Source organism: Triturus cristatus, chromosome 8 (assembly GCF_964204655.1).
Source record: "Triturus cristatus chromosome 8, aTriCri1.1, whole genome shotgun sequence".
Lineage (NCBI taxonomy): Eukaryota > Metazoa > Chordata > Amphibia > Caudata > Salamandridae > Triturus > Triturus cristatus.
In genome coordinates, this window is record NC_140591.1 from 1,161,390,935 (window position 1) to 1,161,410,023 (window position 19,089).

At 43.5% G+C, this 19,089-nt stretch overlaps 1 protein-coding gene across 3 annotated transcripts in view; it reads left to right on the top strand.

Annotated features, from left to right (window-relative positions):
- LOC146805544 (fibrous sheath-interacting protein 2-like) overlaps window positions 1–19,089 on the top strand; it is a 426,831-nt gene that overhangs the window by 85,813 nt on the left and 321,929 nt on the right. Inside the window, exons 2-3 of one of the 3 annotated variants that reach the window (XR_014967474.1) lie at window positions 16,337–16,607; window positions 17,876–18,323. The exons of the other annotated variants lie outside the window; for them this stretch is intronic. The gene's annotated coding sequence lies outside the window, so the exon portion shown is untranslated. Of the gene's footprint in view, window positions 1–16,336; window positions 16,608–17,875; window positions 18,324–19,089 lie in introns of those variants that run through there. 3 annotated transcript variants of the gene reach the window in all.

Sequence of the window (19,089 nt, forward strand, 5' to 3'; positions counted from 1 at the left end):
AGTGGATACATAGTGGAAAAAGGAAAGGTGCATTATGTACAAGGGAAGGTTAGCTTTGTAGGTCATCTCATCTCAGCAACTGGTCAGTGGATTACGCTAGAATGGGCAGGCTCTATCAGGGATATGCCTCCACCCAATACAAAAAAGGATATACAGAAGGTTTTAGGCTTGTTCAGCTATATCTGACAATGGGTCTTGGACTGTAGCATACTCACTGCCCCCTTGCTAGGGGCAATGAAGAAGGCCAAAACTAGCAATGATGAGCTGGCCTGCACACCTGAGATGCTGGAAACTTTCGTCAAGCTGAAAATGGAAATATGGCACTCCACTGTATTGGGAATGCCTGATTCTAAGAAGTTATTTTTATTCAGCCACAGCAACGTGTGAGTCATGAGTGCTGTCTTGACACACATTGCCCTTGCGTATTACAGTGCTCTTTTGGACTCAGTTATGCAGGGACATTTCCCTTGTGAGCAGGCCCTGGCAGCAGTGGCCTTTGCTATTAGCAAAAGAATCTCCATCGTGATGGGTTTACCACTAACACTGTTTGCAGAGCATTCAGTGTTTGCAGTCATACACAGAGGCAAAAGCTTGCTGAGTACGCAATGGGTGTCCGGATACAAACTAATGCTTTCTAGGCAATCACAAAAAAATGGTACAATGCTACTGGTAATCCCACCACCCTCCTAGCAGAGTAGGTCAGGAAGGGTGGAGAGACCCACTACTGTGCTACCCACAATACTGAAGGGATCAGGCCGGCCGAAGAAGATCCCATCCCAGATAGTGAGGCGCTGTTCATCAATGGATCCTCCAAAATAGACCAGGAAATTGGAGTGAAGCATACGGGGGCAGCTGTAGTGATGGCTTGCAGTCACACAGCCTCTGAGACACTATACGTCACCGCACAGCTGACTCTCCTCCACCACCTCTCAGGCAGCAGAGCTTGCAGGGTTAATTGAAGCCCACCCCCAAGGTTCGGGGAGGGCAGTGACCATCTACTCCAACTCGCTTATGTCACCAAGACTATGCACTCTAGCATAGGAAGGTGGTGGAGATCAGGGTTTCTAAACTCAGATGGGACCCCCGTCGCGAAGTGGGACCTCCTGGAGTTATTGAAGGACACGCTACCCATACCCAAGCACGTGGCCATAGTAAAATGTGCTACCAATACCAGGGGCAGAGACTTCATATCCTGGGGAAACGCATTAGCAGACCACATGGCGAAAAATCCAGCATACAGGAAGGTCAGTAAGACACATCTACTGCCCTTATAGCAGACTGAGGAGATAGGACTATCCCACAATAAAGCTTGCAAGGAGACAGCAAGCTTGTATTTGAGGTAATTAGAAGAGACAGCTCCATCTGGCGAAAGGAAGCTGTAGCTAGCCAGGTGTTGCACACAGATCGTATAAAACCTCCTATATCCCCACAGAACCACCAAGAAACCCCACAGTTTAGTCAGCGTAGCCTTACCGCAACTACCCAAACCCACATACATGGTGAAAGATAACATGATAGCAGAGTTTCAAAGTGACTAGTTCATCCCCAACCTAGCTGAAATAGTAACCATGTATTTGAGTGAGTGCACTGTCTGCCAACTATATTCGCCCAAACTGAAGGTTGTGTCCTCGGCTGTTTCCCGGCCTGGAGGGTCATTCAAAGCCCTACACATCGATTTCATTGATATGATGGACCGATGTGCCAATTATCGATTCCTGATAGTCATGGTCCACCCATACTCCAGGTGGATCGAGGCCGGCCCTTGCAAACACTGATTCTAAGGCAGCGGCCACGTTCCTCATCATGAAAGTGATACCTGGATGGGTATTGTGAGAAGTTATTCAGTTGGACAACGGTAGACACTTTGTCAACTTCATGTTTGCCCACATCGGCACCCTTCTGGTTATAACTCACAAATTAGTCTTGGTGTACCACAGTCAAAGCAACTGCATCATTGAGAGACTCAACAGTCTGTAAAAGAACCAAATTAGCAAGATTTGCACCAGTCTCAACAAAAAGTGGCCCTACTGCCTCCTCTTGGCCCTGTTTGTGCTAGGAAACACCACTAGCAGCTATCATTGCCTTACACATACCAGATTGTAACCGATAGGGGACACCCATCCCAATGACCCAGACCAAATTAAATGCTGAAGCAAGTTCTCAGGCATTAGGGGATGAAATTTGCTTATACCTCTCCGAATTAGCTAAAACTGCCAAGGTCCTCTCCAAACTGGTCCACCACCAGAGCCCTAAAGGAACAAAAACCAAATTACCTTACCAAATACTTTAACCAGGGTAGGTGGTCTACATCCGCAACTGTGTTTCGTTGATTCTTTTGGGGTTTTCTTTAAAACCATTTGATGTTTCTTCTTTATTAATGTTTCAATTTTTTTAAAATCTTTTTGGCACACTGCTTCCACAACCAGTTTCTATAGTGACTCCATGTTCTGGTGCGGACTGTTCTACACAAGAAACTGACGGCAATGCACCGGAGGGGATTTATATGGCTCCACTGATGTCATGACCGGAATCAACGTCATCACAGAGCCATACGACACCGTCCCCCGGCGCGCAGAGGTAATGCTGAAAAATGTCCGGATCCAAACTGGTGCCTGGGGAGAATTCAAATGTTAATGAATCTGCGGCTAGACTGTGTCTCTACCAGATATTACATTACTGAAGGGAAATAACTTTTACACCGAACCTAGCGACATTCAAAGGGTATTGGAACGGATGCGCAGGAGGGGCACTATAGGGGAGGACACTGTTTGGCCCCAGGACTTCGTAGAAGAGAAGTTCCTGGAGGTAGCAAGACCACCACACCTGTGCACAAATATGTCTGCTCCCGCCTCCATCTGTGGTTCCAGAGTGACCCTTAGCATATATGGGGCAACATTTTCTAATGACCAGTGGACCCCGGATTTGGAATTCCATTGCAGGGCCGCTCACCATAACCACGCTGGGGGAACTAAGTACCATTGGAAAGTGGGGTCAAATGCCAGAAAAAACACCCAGTGCCAGAAAATCTGGGATGCCAAAATTATTAGGTACACATTGTTGGAGGGAAAGCGGCATCCCCTAAATGTATGTAAATTTACACTATATTGTTTGTGTTTCAGTTAAATTAAAATTGTGAAGTTACACTACATATCCCAGATTTGCAATGGGGCACCTCTACGTTGATGGATATGTATTGGCAGTGCCGCAATCTTGCCTACACGCAGTTGGTCCCCGGTTGGTGGGGCCTCTGCACCATCATTACCATAGACACCCCAACACTGGTCTTCCCTGGTGAAAATCTGTCTGAGTTGTCCCAACGTCCGCTACAAAAGAAAACAACTCTGTTGCATCAGGCTCCAATAAGAAGAACTGCAGAGTATTTTGGCTGGGCTCAGTACAAGAAAACTTTGAAGAATTTAGACTGTTATCTGAAACTCAAGTAAATGCAGGAGGGATGATACCCTTCTTCACCTTGCAAACGGAGGCGAACGCCCCCTGGTTATAAATAACTAGGTGGGAAATGTTGAAGATGATCAACGGCACTGAGCTCAGCCTAAACGCTATCATGATAGAACTGAGAGCCATCCGCCTTATGGTACATCAGTATTTGTTGAACTTGAACGCAATGGAGGATGGGGCATGTACTAAGATTGGACCTTCCTGTTGTACTTGTATTCCTGGAAATTATCTCGAAAACTGAACTCTTGCTCTTGAGAGGTCCATGTACACCATGATATATGCAGGCACAACAGCGGCAATACCAATAAATGCAGTGTCGATGTACGCCTTAACTATGCATGCATAACCATGTCAAAACTAGTAAAAGCAATGTTGATGTCTATGTACGGTATGACAACTGTACGCATAATGATAATGTCGGTTAATATGATATCATGTTCTATGCACACGCAATAACGAACTCGTATCATTGCTGTTAAATTCACCCAAGATGATCTCCACATCACCCCTTAGTCAGAGATATGTGGTCAGATAGACCCTGCAACCTAAACCCAGGCCTTCCAATTGATAGGTCACAGGAGTTGTTACACTCAGCCCGAAGACAAACGCACGACCAGGAAAAACCTGATCAATGGCACAGATAGGAAGCTACACCACAAAAAGTTCAGAGGAAATTGTCCCCAATGAAACACGTTTGACCAAGAGCTCATGTTCCCAAAGTACCACAGAGTTAGATGACACATGTAGTTAGGAACACTCAGCCAATCAGGACACACCATGCACACCACATGTAGTGATGACCCATTCTCCATGCTGGACACATACACACTGGCCCACACGAGCTACAAACAAGGCCCAGAGCCACCTCTGTCAGATCTTCTCTTATGAGTTGCTTGTACTTATAATTTATGACTAGGCCTGGACCCCCATGCTCTCTAAGAATGTAAAATGTGTTTATTGCACCCCACGAACTGTATATATGATCAGCCAAAACGTCTCTACATTTAGACTGTTTTCAGACGCTACTCTGTCGATGCTCTTCCAGCTGCTGCGTTTAATTAAACCAACTTATTTCTGTTTTGCCAACGTCTCTTGTCTTTTCATTTTTTCAAGGTAAATTTATATCCGAGCAACAATAGTGTATATCAGTTGTTTGGAATTTGGATGTTCTAGTTATTATTTAATATTTTTTTATTTTTTTTTGTCCTCATTTACCGCCAATCTCGCTTTGAATGCACACTCAAGCAGTCCGTACCCTCTCTCAGCACGCTGAGAGGAGTAGGCGACTGGGAGTTTAAATGTCCCCCCTACCAGCACTAAAACTTGCCGATGTGTACCCCAAAGCACCCACTGAGAACTCTGTTTTGCAAGTTTCTGGAGCTAGATGACCTTTTGTCTTACGACCTCCCCCCTCACACTAGGAGGGGGGAATTCCCAGGCTGGCCCTAAGAGTATTCAGGCAGCATAATCATAGGACCCGGAAAAGGGGAAAAACCACCCAAAAAAACACTATTCCCTCAACTCCGGGTTCCATCTCGTTTTAGTATATTCCAGAAAGTTCTCTTCTTTTGGCTACCAGTTCTCAATAAGTCCAGCTTGGAGATCGCCAGAATCGAAGAATGCCAGTCAAAAAAGAAGGGAGGGGTAGGATCTGTCCATTGTATGCATATTTGTCTCCTAGCCAGGAGCACAGCATAAAAGAGTAGCGATCTTGCATGGCCTCTAATATTATCTTGAAGGCCGAAACAGACCAAGGATAAATCAATAATAACAGGAGTTCCTATTAAGTCTGACAGAAATTTGCCAACGCTATCGCAAAAGGAGGTCAAAGCTGGGCACTCTTTGAACATGTGAGTATCAGAAGCCGAGGCCAATCCACATTTCTTACAACTTACAGGCAGCTCTTTATTGATCTTGGAAAGCTTCAGCGGGGTTAAATAAGCCCTATGTATAGTATACACATGATTCCTTTTTAACCATGCCGGCTTTACTATATCGTGCAGAAGTTGGCACGAAGTTTGCCACAGAGTGTCACAATCTTGATCGAGTAGGACACTTCCCCATAAATCTTCAGCAAGGTTAAACTCTCCGTCCACTGCCTACAGTACTGCCTGATACCAAAATGAAACTTCTTTCTTCCCTCAGCGTCTTGTCACAAGGTTGTACTCTAGATCGTTACCCTTCCCTAATAGGCTACCCCTGATCGTTTGTGCCTGAGCCTGAACCCAACTAGTCAGCTGGAAATATTTAAACCTAGAGAGACCTGGTCCTACTCTCTCTCTAAGTTGTTCCCATGTTACCAGAGTACCGTCTGTGATCAGGTCCCCCCATACTGTCAGGCCAGATTCCCTCAATGGTATCGCCAAGCTGGCCCTTAGGCATTCTTGACCCCCAGGGGAATCCCATAAGGGAGCCATACTAGAAAAGTAACCGAGAGTGGCCGACCTCCTCAAGTCTGCCCAAGTCTTACCCAGGCCCTGCAAGACCTTTAGCCTTACTTTTTTGAAAAACTTAACATCCCCAAATTTAAACAAAAAAGCCTCCACCGGTAGCTGTGCACCTTGAAGCATTGCTAGAAACATCCCTCCCATTCCAGTATTGGCCGGCATTTTTAAAAGCATACGGGCATGGGAGAGTTGAAAGGCCCAAGCATAAAACTGAATATCAGGCAAAGCAAGGCCCCCCTTCTCTCTTCGGCGTCTCAGCTTTTTCCAGGGCAGCCTCACAAATTTATAGCCCCAAACAAAGGAGTTAATCTCCCTCAGAATCTTATCTATTTGTGATTTTTCAAAGTAAAGTGGGATACAGTTTAAAAAGAAAAGTGATTTTTGGGAGAATCGACACTTTAGCCAAATTTACTCTGCCAATTATGGAAAGTGGGAGCGAAGCCCAGGTCTTCATTAGGTTCACACACTCTCTCACCACCGCGGTCAGGTTAAACTCCGCAATCTTGGCTATATCTTGTACTATATTGACTCCCAAATATCTCATTCTAGAGCTTATCTGATGTTGATATCGATTTACCTCTTGATTCCAAACCATTACCTCAGTTTTAGCAGCATTGATTTCGTACCCCGATACTAGTCCAAACTCCTGAGCTTGACTGATAACAGCTGGAAAATCCTTATCTAGGTCGGCAGTAAAAATCAAAATATCATCGGCATACAGGGCTACCTTCCTCTCCCACTCCCCATACCTAAAAGGCTGAATGTTATCATCATCTCTTAGCCGTTGAGCGAATGGCTCAATGTATAGGTCAAAGAGGAGAGGGGAGAGTGGGCAGCCCTGTCTAGTTCCTCTAGATATATTAAAGGATGCCTTGACACTACAGTTTACCAAAAGTCTAGCCGAGGGACTATTATATATAGATTGTACTGTATGACAAAACTTCTTGCCAAGATTGAATTTTTCCAAGACCTCCGACAGGTAAAGCCAATTCACCCTGTCGAAGGCCTTGGTGGCGTCCAGAGTCATAGCTGCTAAGGGGATGGAGTATGTAGATCCCAGATCTATTGCCCTTATTAGATCATAGGTTAGGTGGGATATCTGGCGGCCTTTCACAAAGCCCTTCTGGTCTAAGTGCAGGATATCTCCAGCCACTGTGCCCAGACGGGCTGCCAATATAGAAGTAAAGATGTTATAATCGGCATTCAATAAGGATATGGGTCTATAAGACCCACAATTGAATGCCGCTTTCCCTGGTTTCAGGATCAAAACTATGATGGCCTCATTCCATGAATTCGGCGGGATCAAGCCTTCTTGTAAAATCTGATTAAAAAGTTTGGTCTTAATAGGTATAAGCTGATCCCCTATTGCTCTATAGATCTCAGAAGGTAAGCGATCTGGCCCAGCGGCCTTGCCGTTCTTGCTACTAAAGATAGCCTCCCTTACTTCTGCACAGGAAAATTCCCTGTCCAGATAAAGTTGTTGCTCTAGACTAAGAGAGGGAAGCGAAATGTCCTCAAGCCACCTATGAGCACTCTGGCTATCTACATTACCCTCCTCCTGATGGATGGTCTGAAAAAAGGCCTGAAAAGCATCACAAATTTTCTCATCAGTAACTAACGTACCCCTCTCAGTTCTGATCTCCTTCATCAGCCCGCACGCCCTCCCCTCCGCTGACTACATCCTCCTAGGGGACCTCAACTTCCACCTGGAGAACGACAACAACACCACCACCCTGCTAGACACCCTCGCCAACCTCGGACTCAAGCAACTGGTGAACACCCCCACCCATTACGCCGGACACACGCTTGACCCAGTCTTCTCCTCCAGCAAGCACATCTCCTTCAGCCACTCCACCGGACTCCACTGGACCGACCACAGCTGCGTCCACTTCAGCTTCAGAAGAACCACGACTCACCACCACCAGCAACATGTCCCCCGCAGGAGCTGGAACAAGATCACCACCGACCAGCTCTCCACAGCACTGAGTCAGGACCCTCCCGCCAACCCAACGAACCCCAACCAAGCTGCCATCAACCTCACACAGTGGATCACCAACTGCGCTAACGACCTCGCACCTCCCTATATTTAGAACCTAACTATCCCCCCCTCTAGACTTCCTACCTTAAAAAGCACACATAATACTCAAAAAAGTGCTTTATATTAAAAAAAAAATCTTCTTCCTAGCCCTGTATTTAAAAGACAAAGCTATCCATATACCGAATGGAACGGTAGGCACGACAAGGACCCAAAGGCCAAAATATAATGCACAACTAACCTGCCTGTAAGTTTACAAGCAGTTCTTCAGCCTCCTGTACCGACCTTACATTGTACATTTTATTTTGGAACATGATCTTCAAAAAAGCAGGAAATTTAAGTTGGGCCACTGCTCCCAGCTTTTTAAAATCCTCCAACTTCCTGCCCAGTTCCCATTGCCTACCTATCGTTGCTCTTGCCAAATCTGATCTAATTTGAAAAGGGAAGTCCCTGCCTTCCAGTGATTTAAATTTGAGGGATAGATTAAGTATCTTTTCTTTCACTGAATAAGTGTGAAAATGAATAAGGATTTTCCTTGGTTTAGAGCGATTCGGGTTTCTTCTGAAGGGATACCAGTGGATTCTCTGAATGTCCCTATCTAGTTACTCATCAGAGAACTCTAGATCTAGCGATTCTTTTAGAAGAATAATCATGAAGGGTTTAAGACTATCCCCCCTCACTCCCCTCTGGGACATTCAGTATTCTTAAATTGTTCCGGCTCGTTATTCTCTAATGTTTCCAGTCTATCCCGTAGGGCCCCCTCTTCTCTTTTCAGGGCTACAAAATCCACTTTCATAACATCCAACTGCTCCGTTAATGCCCCCACATTGGATTCTAGTGTTTCCGTCCTTGCATTTAGGAGATCCACTTTTTTATCCAGAGATTCACAAAAGCTCCTGATCTCTCCTTGGTTTGTGGCGGAGACCTCAAAACCCTTTTTTATATCCTCCGCTAATGAAGCCATAAGGAGCTCCAAAGAAGAGATCGAATGTACCTCTGGAGCTGAAGCCTCTTAGACTTTGGGCTTAAATTCCTCCATCCGGAGGTGCCACCACAGAAACCGAACTCTGGTCCTTAGATGGATCCTGAAAAGCTTCTCGAGAGACCCTTTGGGAAGTCTGGTTCGTTCCTCCATCCTGTTATCCCTCCTGGCCGACTCAGAACTTTCTGTGACTGCTGGAACACAGTCCTCTACCAGCATGAAACACCCCGGCTTTGACTTTACTATTTCTGGGGCTATTTCTAAGGCGGGGTATACAGGACCACTCAATTCAGATTCTAACTCAATTATGACCCCCCCCCCCACCCCCCCCCCCCCCCCCCCGCCCCCAACCTTCCAGCCTCTCCCTGCCTTGAAAGAGCTAATACTTCTGGCAGGACCTTAAAGTATGACCTAAGGGAAGGGGTTATCCTAGGTTTAATATCTGGGAAAGGTCCCTTAATCTTAGTTGGTTTGGAATTCTGTTTTTTTTTACTTCTCCTGATAAGAAAGTAGAGGTGTTCTTCTTATCTATTTTCTCCTCCTTTCGGGACTTTGCCTTCCAATTAGCATTGTTATTATTACCGCTACTACTATTGCCGTGATCTTCACCAATACTTGGCTGAAACTGGTCAGTGGTAGTTTTAGTAGATTTAGCTTTTACAAGCCTTCCTCCTCCCCTATACCTTTTGCTCCCTCTAAAACTCTTACTGTTGCTCAAGAGGGAAGCAGGAGGAGTAGAGGCAGAAACGGAAGCAGAGGCAGAGGCAAGAGCTAAGGCAGTGGGGCTCACATCAACCTTAACATCAACTGGAGCTCCTCCTATCTTAGTATTAAACACCCCGGCCCCCCACAAACCTCCACAATCTTGTAGCTGAAAAGATACGTTGACCGATCCAACGCTACGACCCCTCTGCTCCCGGGTGTTCTTGCTGTTTTCCTCAGTTTCCTCGATCTGCTCCAGGTTGACCGCCACTCCCATGATGCTACTCCTGAGGAGTCAAGTCAAGTCAAATAACTTTATTTCGAATCCAAAAAGGAATCATAAAAGTATACACATATAATAAAAACAGCACACACATATTAAAAGAGATACCCAAAAATCCAAAATACAATAAGGATTTTTTAGCAGTGCATTAAAAATAACATTTGACAGGTAAATCCATTATAAAATATTATCACTCGGTGACTTCAGTAACGGTTTCTAATGGCAAGGGCCGATCTAATAAAGCTCAATACAGCATTACAAATACTTGGGGTGGACAAGGATAATAAATGTTCATAGGCCTCTCTGTAAAAACTGGAACCAAAAGATACCAAGACTGGTTTAAGAAATCTATTTCTTGGAGCTTTATACAGTGCACAGAATAAAATACAATGGATGGTGCTTTGCGAAACTCTGTTATTACAAAGGCACAGAGGCAAACTCTTGAACCACCCCTCTTGCTTTGGGAATGCAAGCAGAAAATGTAAGGTGCTAATGCGAAACCTTGTCAAATAGAAACGCCATTGCGATTGAGTAATATAAAATAAATAAAATGGGCAAGACAGCTTACCCCTCAGGTACAATTGATACTTGCTAGAATGTAAGGTACCAAGGTTATGACGATAGGCATTTTTGATCAGGGGCTTAAAGTCCTTACCAATCTGGTCTGGGCTATCAAATATATTATTCAACCCAATCTTATAAAAAGTATCCCTAACATACAAGAGCCAAGGGATCTTCATACAATGGTCAAGTTTAAGACAGTCCTGCAAAATTTCCTGTGTTAGTTTTAAATCTTCAGACTGCCAAACTTTAGCCCATAACAATAGGGGAGACACATGTATGATGTTGCTGAGATACTCAATGCCCACCTCCCCATGACAGAAATTATTCGAGGTTCCCGATGGAACGGCTAGGAGACGCTTAAAAAAAGTATTCTCCATAACCTGTAACTTTCCAATATTATGAGAACCCCACACTCCAGCACCGTAGGTTGCAACCGAGACACACTTGGCTTTATATAGGAATATTAGGGTAGGTACTGGTTTTTGTCCTAATTTGTTGGCAAATCGAAAAAGGGCTTCAGCAGATTGTGAAAATTTTTGGGCCCGAGCTATTATCAAAGTATCCCAATTCAATTTCTCATTAAATAAGTTGCCCAAATAATTAAAATTGTCAACCTTCAATATAATAGTGTCCCTCACCCTGTATCTACGTGTTTTGACACTTTTCAAACCGCAGGTCATGGCGAAGGATTTAGGAAAGTTGACTTTCAGGTCTAAACTCCCCATAAACTTCTCAAAGGCATCCAAGCAGAGCTGCATGCCATTAGCAGTCAGTGTCATTAAAACCGTGTCATCTGCATATGACAGCATTGGTAACCTTTTACCATTGGCCTGTGGAAAATCAGCACCAGACTCCAGCAAAAAACTTTCCAGCCCGTTAGTATAGACCAGGAATAAAAAGGGAGCCAAGATACATCCCTGGCGCACACCCTCGGTCGATGGAATGGGTTTAGTATTTTCCCCACCCGGGCCATAACGAATACTAACTGTAGTAGCAGCGTGTAGTCTACGGAGCAGAGACACCAATGCCTCTTCAAATCCCATAGTCTCCATCATCTGCCACAGCTTGGCCCTACATACCGTGTCAAAGGCGCTAGACAAATCCATGAATGCCAAGTGGAAGGAACTATGCTTGGCACCCATGTACTTGCCCATGATTAGCGCCAAGTTTAGGCACTGTTCGGTGGTTCCCTTGCCCCTTCTAAACCCATATTGGGAGTCTACAATGAGACCAGCTGTATCCGCCCAGGTTTCAAGACGTGCCAATATCACCATGCCCAATAATTTACAGGTCGTATCTAATAGTGAAATCGGCCTGTAACAGCACGGGTCCGATTTATTGCCCTTTTTAAAAATCGGAACCACTAGAGCATCTTTCCAAGAGGCTGGGATAAATCCAACCACTATTGCTCTAAATACATTTAGTATGAGTGGCACTCATACATCCAAATTATATTTAAAGAAGTCCAAGGGCACTGCATCTGGCCCTGGGGCCTATAAAAAGCGGAACCCTTGCATAGAGCACTCCTTACCTCATCAAGAGTCAGTGAGGCACTAAGCTCTTTGGCTGTCTCCTTATTAAAATTACCAACATCCACCATATCAGATAATTTTACCTCCCTTGGATTAAAAATTTTGTTCTAATGTACTACCCAGGAGTCTTCAGTTATTTGCACTTGTATTACCTCCTTATCATCAGATTTTTAAAAAGGTCGGTTTATAACCTTCCAAAAAAGGCTAGTATCCCTCAACTCCACAGCTCTAATAAGATCCTCCCAAGCCTTGGTCTTTAATTAGTTTTTCCGCTTCTTGATTGCAACTTTATATTTCGTCCTGGCCGCTCTAACCAGGTCTCTATCAAGCGGCACTTGTTGTAAGGCCTTAGTAAAGCTTGTTTGGGCAGCAGAGCATTCTGCATCAAACCATTTGAGGCCCCTTTTTTGGCCCCCGCCTATTGTTTTTATCAGGTGAGAAGCAATGTTACCCAAAAGGGCCTTAAAATTATCAATAATGAGGAAAGGATCAGACATGGGCGTTAAACATATTTCAATCCCTATCTTATTTTCCTTAAAAATATCTGCTTTCAATTGCCCCACATTTACCTTATCCGACCTAACCGTAACCCCCCGATTTTAATTATATTTTATCACATGTTCTGCGGGCTGAGTTTTCCGAATGGGGGAGCAAAAGTTCACAATTAAAGGATTATGGTCACTGACAGGGTTTGCAACGATACTAAAATCCTTTACAAAATGGGCATAACCCATGGATAGTATAACAAAATCTATTGTACTTACTCGACCCCCTGAGCCATGGAATGTAGGGATGGCCAACTGATCAGAAAATCTCAACATCTCCATAATACATAGGTCATTGTTAATAATAATGCTATTCAAGGCATCCCCCTGCTTTGAATGGGTAAAGTGGGCCATGGGCTGGTCGTTACTATCCACCAAGCCACAAGCTTTAGTACCACTAAATTTACACAATAAACAATTAAAATCGCCCAACCATACAATAAAAAGGGGAAAAACCTTATTTGTTATCTCAACAATTTCCTCCTGTAATTTTTCTATAACCAAAATGTTATGTTGGTCAAATATGTTATAATACCAGTTTATCAAAAGTAAGGGAACAGAAAACAAGCCCCTAATCATAAGTAACTGGTACCAAACAGATTCAACCAGCCCAACCACCTGAATTTGGTTACATTTTACAGAGATAGCTGTGAGAAGCCCCCCCTTTGCTCTCCCTGCTTGTGAGGGTTCTGCATGAACATTCCACATTTGAAAACCATCCAGAGTTGGATCTCCAGTACTCCAGGTCTCCTGGAGGCATACCATATCAAAAGTTTTAATATATTGCAGCCAAACTGGATCATCCAATCTCCGGGAAAGACCAGCTACATTCCAGGATATCATGCGAAAATTATCTTCCATCGCCAGGATCCCCCCTCCACCCTGTTGCCCTTTTCCAGACAGTTTGATTACATCCTGAGGAGTCCACGGGCCGCAATTCTCCCCCTTCTCCTCAGCTCCAGCGCCGCTACCCCCAACGCGTCGAGCCGAGAGGCGCGGAGGGAACGACAACCGGACCGGAACAAGAGCCTGCACCACCGCCGTTGCACATTCGTTAGGGACCATCAAAAAAACCCAGATAACGCCCAAACAAAAGCCCCGACAAACACCCCCCACCAACAACCAGGCACCTCAGTACAAACGTCCAGGAGAGCAGGAAATCCAAACCTCCCAACTTTGTCTCCTTACTTTGCCACAATAAGATTTTGTTTTTTTCCAGATAGAGAACAGTGTATTATAACTGGGCCCCCTTAAGTCAGATTCACCCCCGCACAAAAAAAATGACAACCACTGGGACCGCCAAGAAGACAGAGCCAGAGCCAGGGATCTCCAGCCGTATTCAAAGTCAAAGTCTGAGTCTATACTCAGATGTACTCCTATGATGTGCCCTTATGTTCCTTTAATTCTATCTCCAGTCCTGAGACCAAACGGCCACCATATTGCAGCAGATGTCACAATAAATACCCAGCCGGTCGCACTCCTTCTGCAGAAGAAAAAAAGGCTCCCAGGTGCCGATGTCCGGGGGAGGAGGGGGGTGCCGCGTTTTGGCTGTTCTGACCGCCCATTCACTGTGCGATCCGCACCGGCTTCACCATTGTGGAAATCGCGGCCAAACCCGGACAACACAGGTGCCGCGAGTGCAACCCGCTGCCTCAAGCTTCCGAGCACACCCGGCGCCCAGACTCTCCGCTCGGGAGACAGACCAGGAACAGAAACAAGCGCCGCTGCCCACACCCACAGGCTGCCGGCGCAACCGAAACCAACCCCGGAACCAAATCACTGCTGTCGCTTCTCAGAACAAACAGAGCGGCCTCGACGGCGAAAACTGAGAAAAGAGCTGGAAAAGCCGGAAAAAGGCTGGAGAAGATAGTAAGAGTCACTAATCCTTATTGCAGGCTAAATAAACAAAGCATTGTAGGAGCGGGTGGAATTTCAGATGCAGTTATTGTTGAAGGTAATGTCATAGGTGATATCGTTAACACAACCAGCCTGACATATTTGCCCATGTTGGTTGTTGATGGTTGACCAAAGTTGTCTCATGCCTGACATGTCCTTCATGGGCGACAGACTATTAAATGCAGTCTGTACTTATTTTTTCCGGTGTCCTCTGTCCCTTATTGGGTATAATGGTCCATGATTGATGAATACGTAGTCCATTGTGTAAGTGTCTGTTGACGGAAACTCTGTCATCTTGTTGTACATGTTTTTTAAGGCCATTAGGTTACTTGCCTCCTACTCATCAAGTGTAACAGATCTTTTCAACAGTTGGTGTTCATCTTTTTCTGCTAGACCCCAACATGGCTGAAGGAGCAGGTGACAGGGCTCCAGACCTCACTTCTTAGGAGTTAGATTTCCCTGCAAGGGTGGGCGTGGCAGACCATCTGCAGCCTGCTACATGGGCCAGTAGAGAGTCCAGTAAACTGCATACATGAAAAGCATTTATATTTATCTTCGGTAAGTTACTAAACTTTTACAGAGTGACTTAACACTCTGACCCAAACCTATTAAAAGTCACATCCACCATAAGAAACATGCACATAACTCTAAGGTAAGGTGATTTGGGATTTACACACAAGCTACTGCAAAGCGACATTTTTATTGTACCTTGTGAGTCTAAAATGTAAGATTGATGACTGTATTTAGCATATTTGTAGCTAAGAAATGTGATAAACAGAGCACCCTAGGCGACTGCCCAGCTTTCACTAGTAGAAGCCAATGCCAGCCTTAAACTCACATATATTTTTTTATTTCAAATATATATTCCCGAAAAATTATTCTGGGTAATATATATATTTTTTTAATCAAGTACATCAGGCTTTTGTACTTAGGTACTCCACATATAATAATGATTATAAAACAAACTCAGAATGTAAATGTTGAGCCACAGTACTTTACTAACCAGGTGTGCTGTGATAAAAAAAATAAAGAATCTGTCCGATGTCGGCGAGGGCATGTAGGAACTCTGTTTGGCATAGGCAACATGAGTGGTAAACCAGGGCTACAACAATCCGTGACAAAATGACTAACATCCATTTTGTCACTAAGCATGTCTTTTTTTGTTTAAATGTTGTTTTGATGTCATAAATGTTTTAGGACATGGCACTATCAAAGTCAGTGAAAACCCTGGCTGTGGAAGTTACCTTCCCAACTGCTAAGTCAGTGGAGACCATGATTTTTTAACAATTCAGTGTCCTTGGCTTTTACAAGAACCTTGATAACGTTTTTTGTTGTCGGGTAACTCACCGACATCTGTAAAAGAGTACCCTCTACATAAAACATGAAAGTACTTAGTTTGTTTGCCAAAGTGGCTACTATATCAATCACACTGTGGCATACAGCTCATACACATAATTAGACGTCCAGTACTATGTAAGGCCATTGTACTCCTGTATTTAGCTTATCCTTTACACTGTTATGGAGTAACTTGTCCAAAGAAATGTGGCCCCGAGTATGGTCCTGGATAGTAATAAACACTATGGAGTGATGGCCAAAGTAAAACCAACATACACTAGTCTAAACAATATTTTAAAAAAACAACAGTACTGATTTCTAATTTGTTTGACATTTACTGCCTCACATCGGATATTTATTACAGCTTATATAGTGTATTGCACACTAGTAATAAGGTGTATGAAATTTCTGTCATTTGTGATGCAGTAACATGTCAAACAAAATCTCAGCTTCAGTGAATGAATGCTAATAAAAAGTAAAAAAGATATATTCAAGTGTGTTTAATAAATTGTGTTGTTTGACAAAACCTTCTTTTTTTTCTTATCTTCTTCTGCAGCCCCCACAGCAAGAAGATTTGGTGGGCCATTGCTAGCCAAGTGCATCAAGAGGGGGGTCTTCAAACATGAGCATCTAAAGCTGGAAATGGTGGGAGGACCTGTGGCGATGGACCAGGCTCATCGCGCTCAACAAAATCGGGAAGGTCCTCCCAGCAAAAGAAAAAAGTGGGTGCGACAGCCGTGAACCCCCATGATGCAGCACATTCTGGCAGTGAGTGGCCCACCTCGAGTTAGATAAGGAGCTGAAGGACATAGAGCAGTTAGAAAGGGGTATGTTTATTTACAAGAAAACATATATATGTTTTTCATAACCATTATTTACTGTTTTGAGGGTGCAATATGTCACAGTAGTTTAAAAAATAATAAAGTTCCTATTACAGATGCCACGGGATATAATAGCTACTGTGTCACAAACATGTCAGATATAGCGCCCTCTTATTGCAAGTGTGATCGCATTTAATTCTCTGGGAATAAGGTGGACAAGATATCTGTCAAATTTGTGACGCAGTAAAATAACCATTAAACTATAAATCAGCCACATTGGCAATACTATATTTGTAACTTTGCTGATGGAATACGTCTTACTGATGAATTTTGTCCTAAAATAATCTTGCAGCCTGCCCTTTCATCAAGTGGTTCATGAGACGCACACTGCTGTGGTGCACATTACCAGTTTTGAACATTCTCATATCTATTAAACGTGATGTGTTGCCAAAAACAAGCTTTTAATATTATGTGACTTAGATTGTACCTCTTGGCCATTACTTTAGGGTTTATTTTGTATGGTACATGCTGGTCTTGGACAAGTGTAGGTACACACTATTGTTCGGAAGATGGTCTAGGCCTTGACAGACATACGCAGGTTTAGGCCCGTGTGGCTACGTATGTGTGATAAAAGATGTGTACAAATGTGAATGCTGGGCATGGGTTGCGAATATACACCTTGAGCTGAACATTAATGTCAACAATCTGTCAAAGTAAAAAGATACGAATATATACCAGAGTTTGATTTTGGCACTTGGGATAGCACTTACGAAACATGACATGACACATACACCATTTTTCTAATGAATTAAAGTATGTCTAACTTGTAATGTGTGCAAATATTTATGTCACATTTATTACAGAATGTCCCGAACAACAAAATGTATAGATGTGGTACATTGTTTGAGACTGAATTAAAAGTGTGGAGACTTAGGAACTTTTAGCTTTAGTTGAAATTAGTTCATTTAGAGATAAGGTGCATGATTATAAGATTTGCAGGTGAGTAGTCTGTCACAAGAATGACAGACTACCCATTATTACAGGTGTTAGATAAACTAATGCCCTTGGAATAATGCAGATAGAATAGACATGACACGTATGATAGAGCAACCGGTATGGCAAAATCAAAATCCGACTCCTTATGAAGTTCCATTGTGTGGCCTTTGTTGACATTACTATGCTACTAAAATGTGTAATGTTTGGCCCTCTTTAATGAACCGTTTGCTATTGAGCTCTGTAGCATATAACTAATGTGTTCATATGTCTACTTGCAGCTTTCTCCAGACAAAGCAAGAGAGATGCAGGCTTTGTAGGACCAACTGGAGAGCCATTGGAAGTCGGAAGCAGGCCTCGACAAATCTACTCACCCACTCGCTCTGGCATGTTAGATTTTATCAGTGCAAGCTTTATTTAGGGCCTACTCGCCCCTTCTGGCGAGCTGACAAACAGGTGTTCTGTTCACTCACAAAGTGAAGGAGCATTAAACATGTCTTTATATTTTGTTTTTATCTTATCACATTAATCGGAGACAGAAGTCAAAATCATTTTACATCTAAAATTACTTTTCTTTCTTTGACAGCAAAGTGTGAGGGATTTTGTAAAGTGACCTGCCTGACAAACGTGCTGTACAAAAAGTGTGAAAAGAAAGGCTGTAGGAAGTCATGTTTTATTCTAACACATATTTAAATGGCTAAAAAGTGAAATGCACAAACACTTCAAAATACATTTCAGTAGTTATGAAAGCCCTTGTTTTGTAATTCTGTGATGAAAAAAAAATATTTTAATAGGATGAAAATAAATCAGAACACATTACTTGGTGATGTGCACATTATAAATGTTTGCTGAAACCCAGTTTTCACTGATTATTGTTTATACACTATATAGTTTTATAGGTAAAACTGTATGTTAGTGAGAACGATTTTGGCAATTTAAATGGCAAATGTGCTGTGTGTATATGACAGTGCACTACCACCTCATGCTTTGTTCAACCTCCCTAATTATACCAATTTTTTGTTTTCAAAACCGATTTTATTACGTCAACAGTCATTCATATCCTGGTATAGCCAGGGTTTCTGATAGAATTACATTACTGATGTCGACATTTATAATATCTAATCCAACATTTAAACGATTAAGAAATAGTGCCATGTCTACATTGCATTCTCAGATGTCAGCAGCCCCCTGCCGCCCGACCAAATTTTTCTGAAATCATGCAACAATAAACATCTCTGCCACACTACTGTCCCAATACCTTGGTATCCCTTGTGATAGGGGTAATGGGCTCTAGGTACAGACCGCTATAATCCACCCATCTCTTCCATATTTTGGGACGCTTCCGAGGGCATCCCCTCACTTTAAAAACAGGTAGCTCTAAACCCATACAGAAGTCCAATCCCCTCCTCCGTACCTCCTCCAGGGGAGGAGATGTGGCCTTCCACGTCTTAGCTATATCACGTTTCGCCAATGTGAGACCCAGGAACAGTAGGTG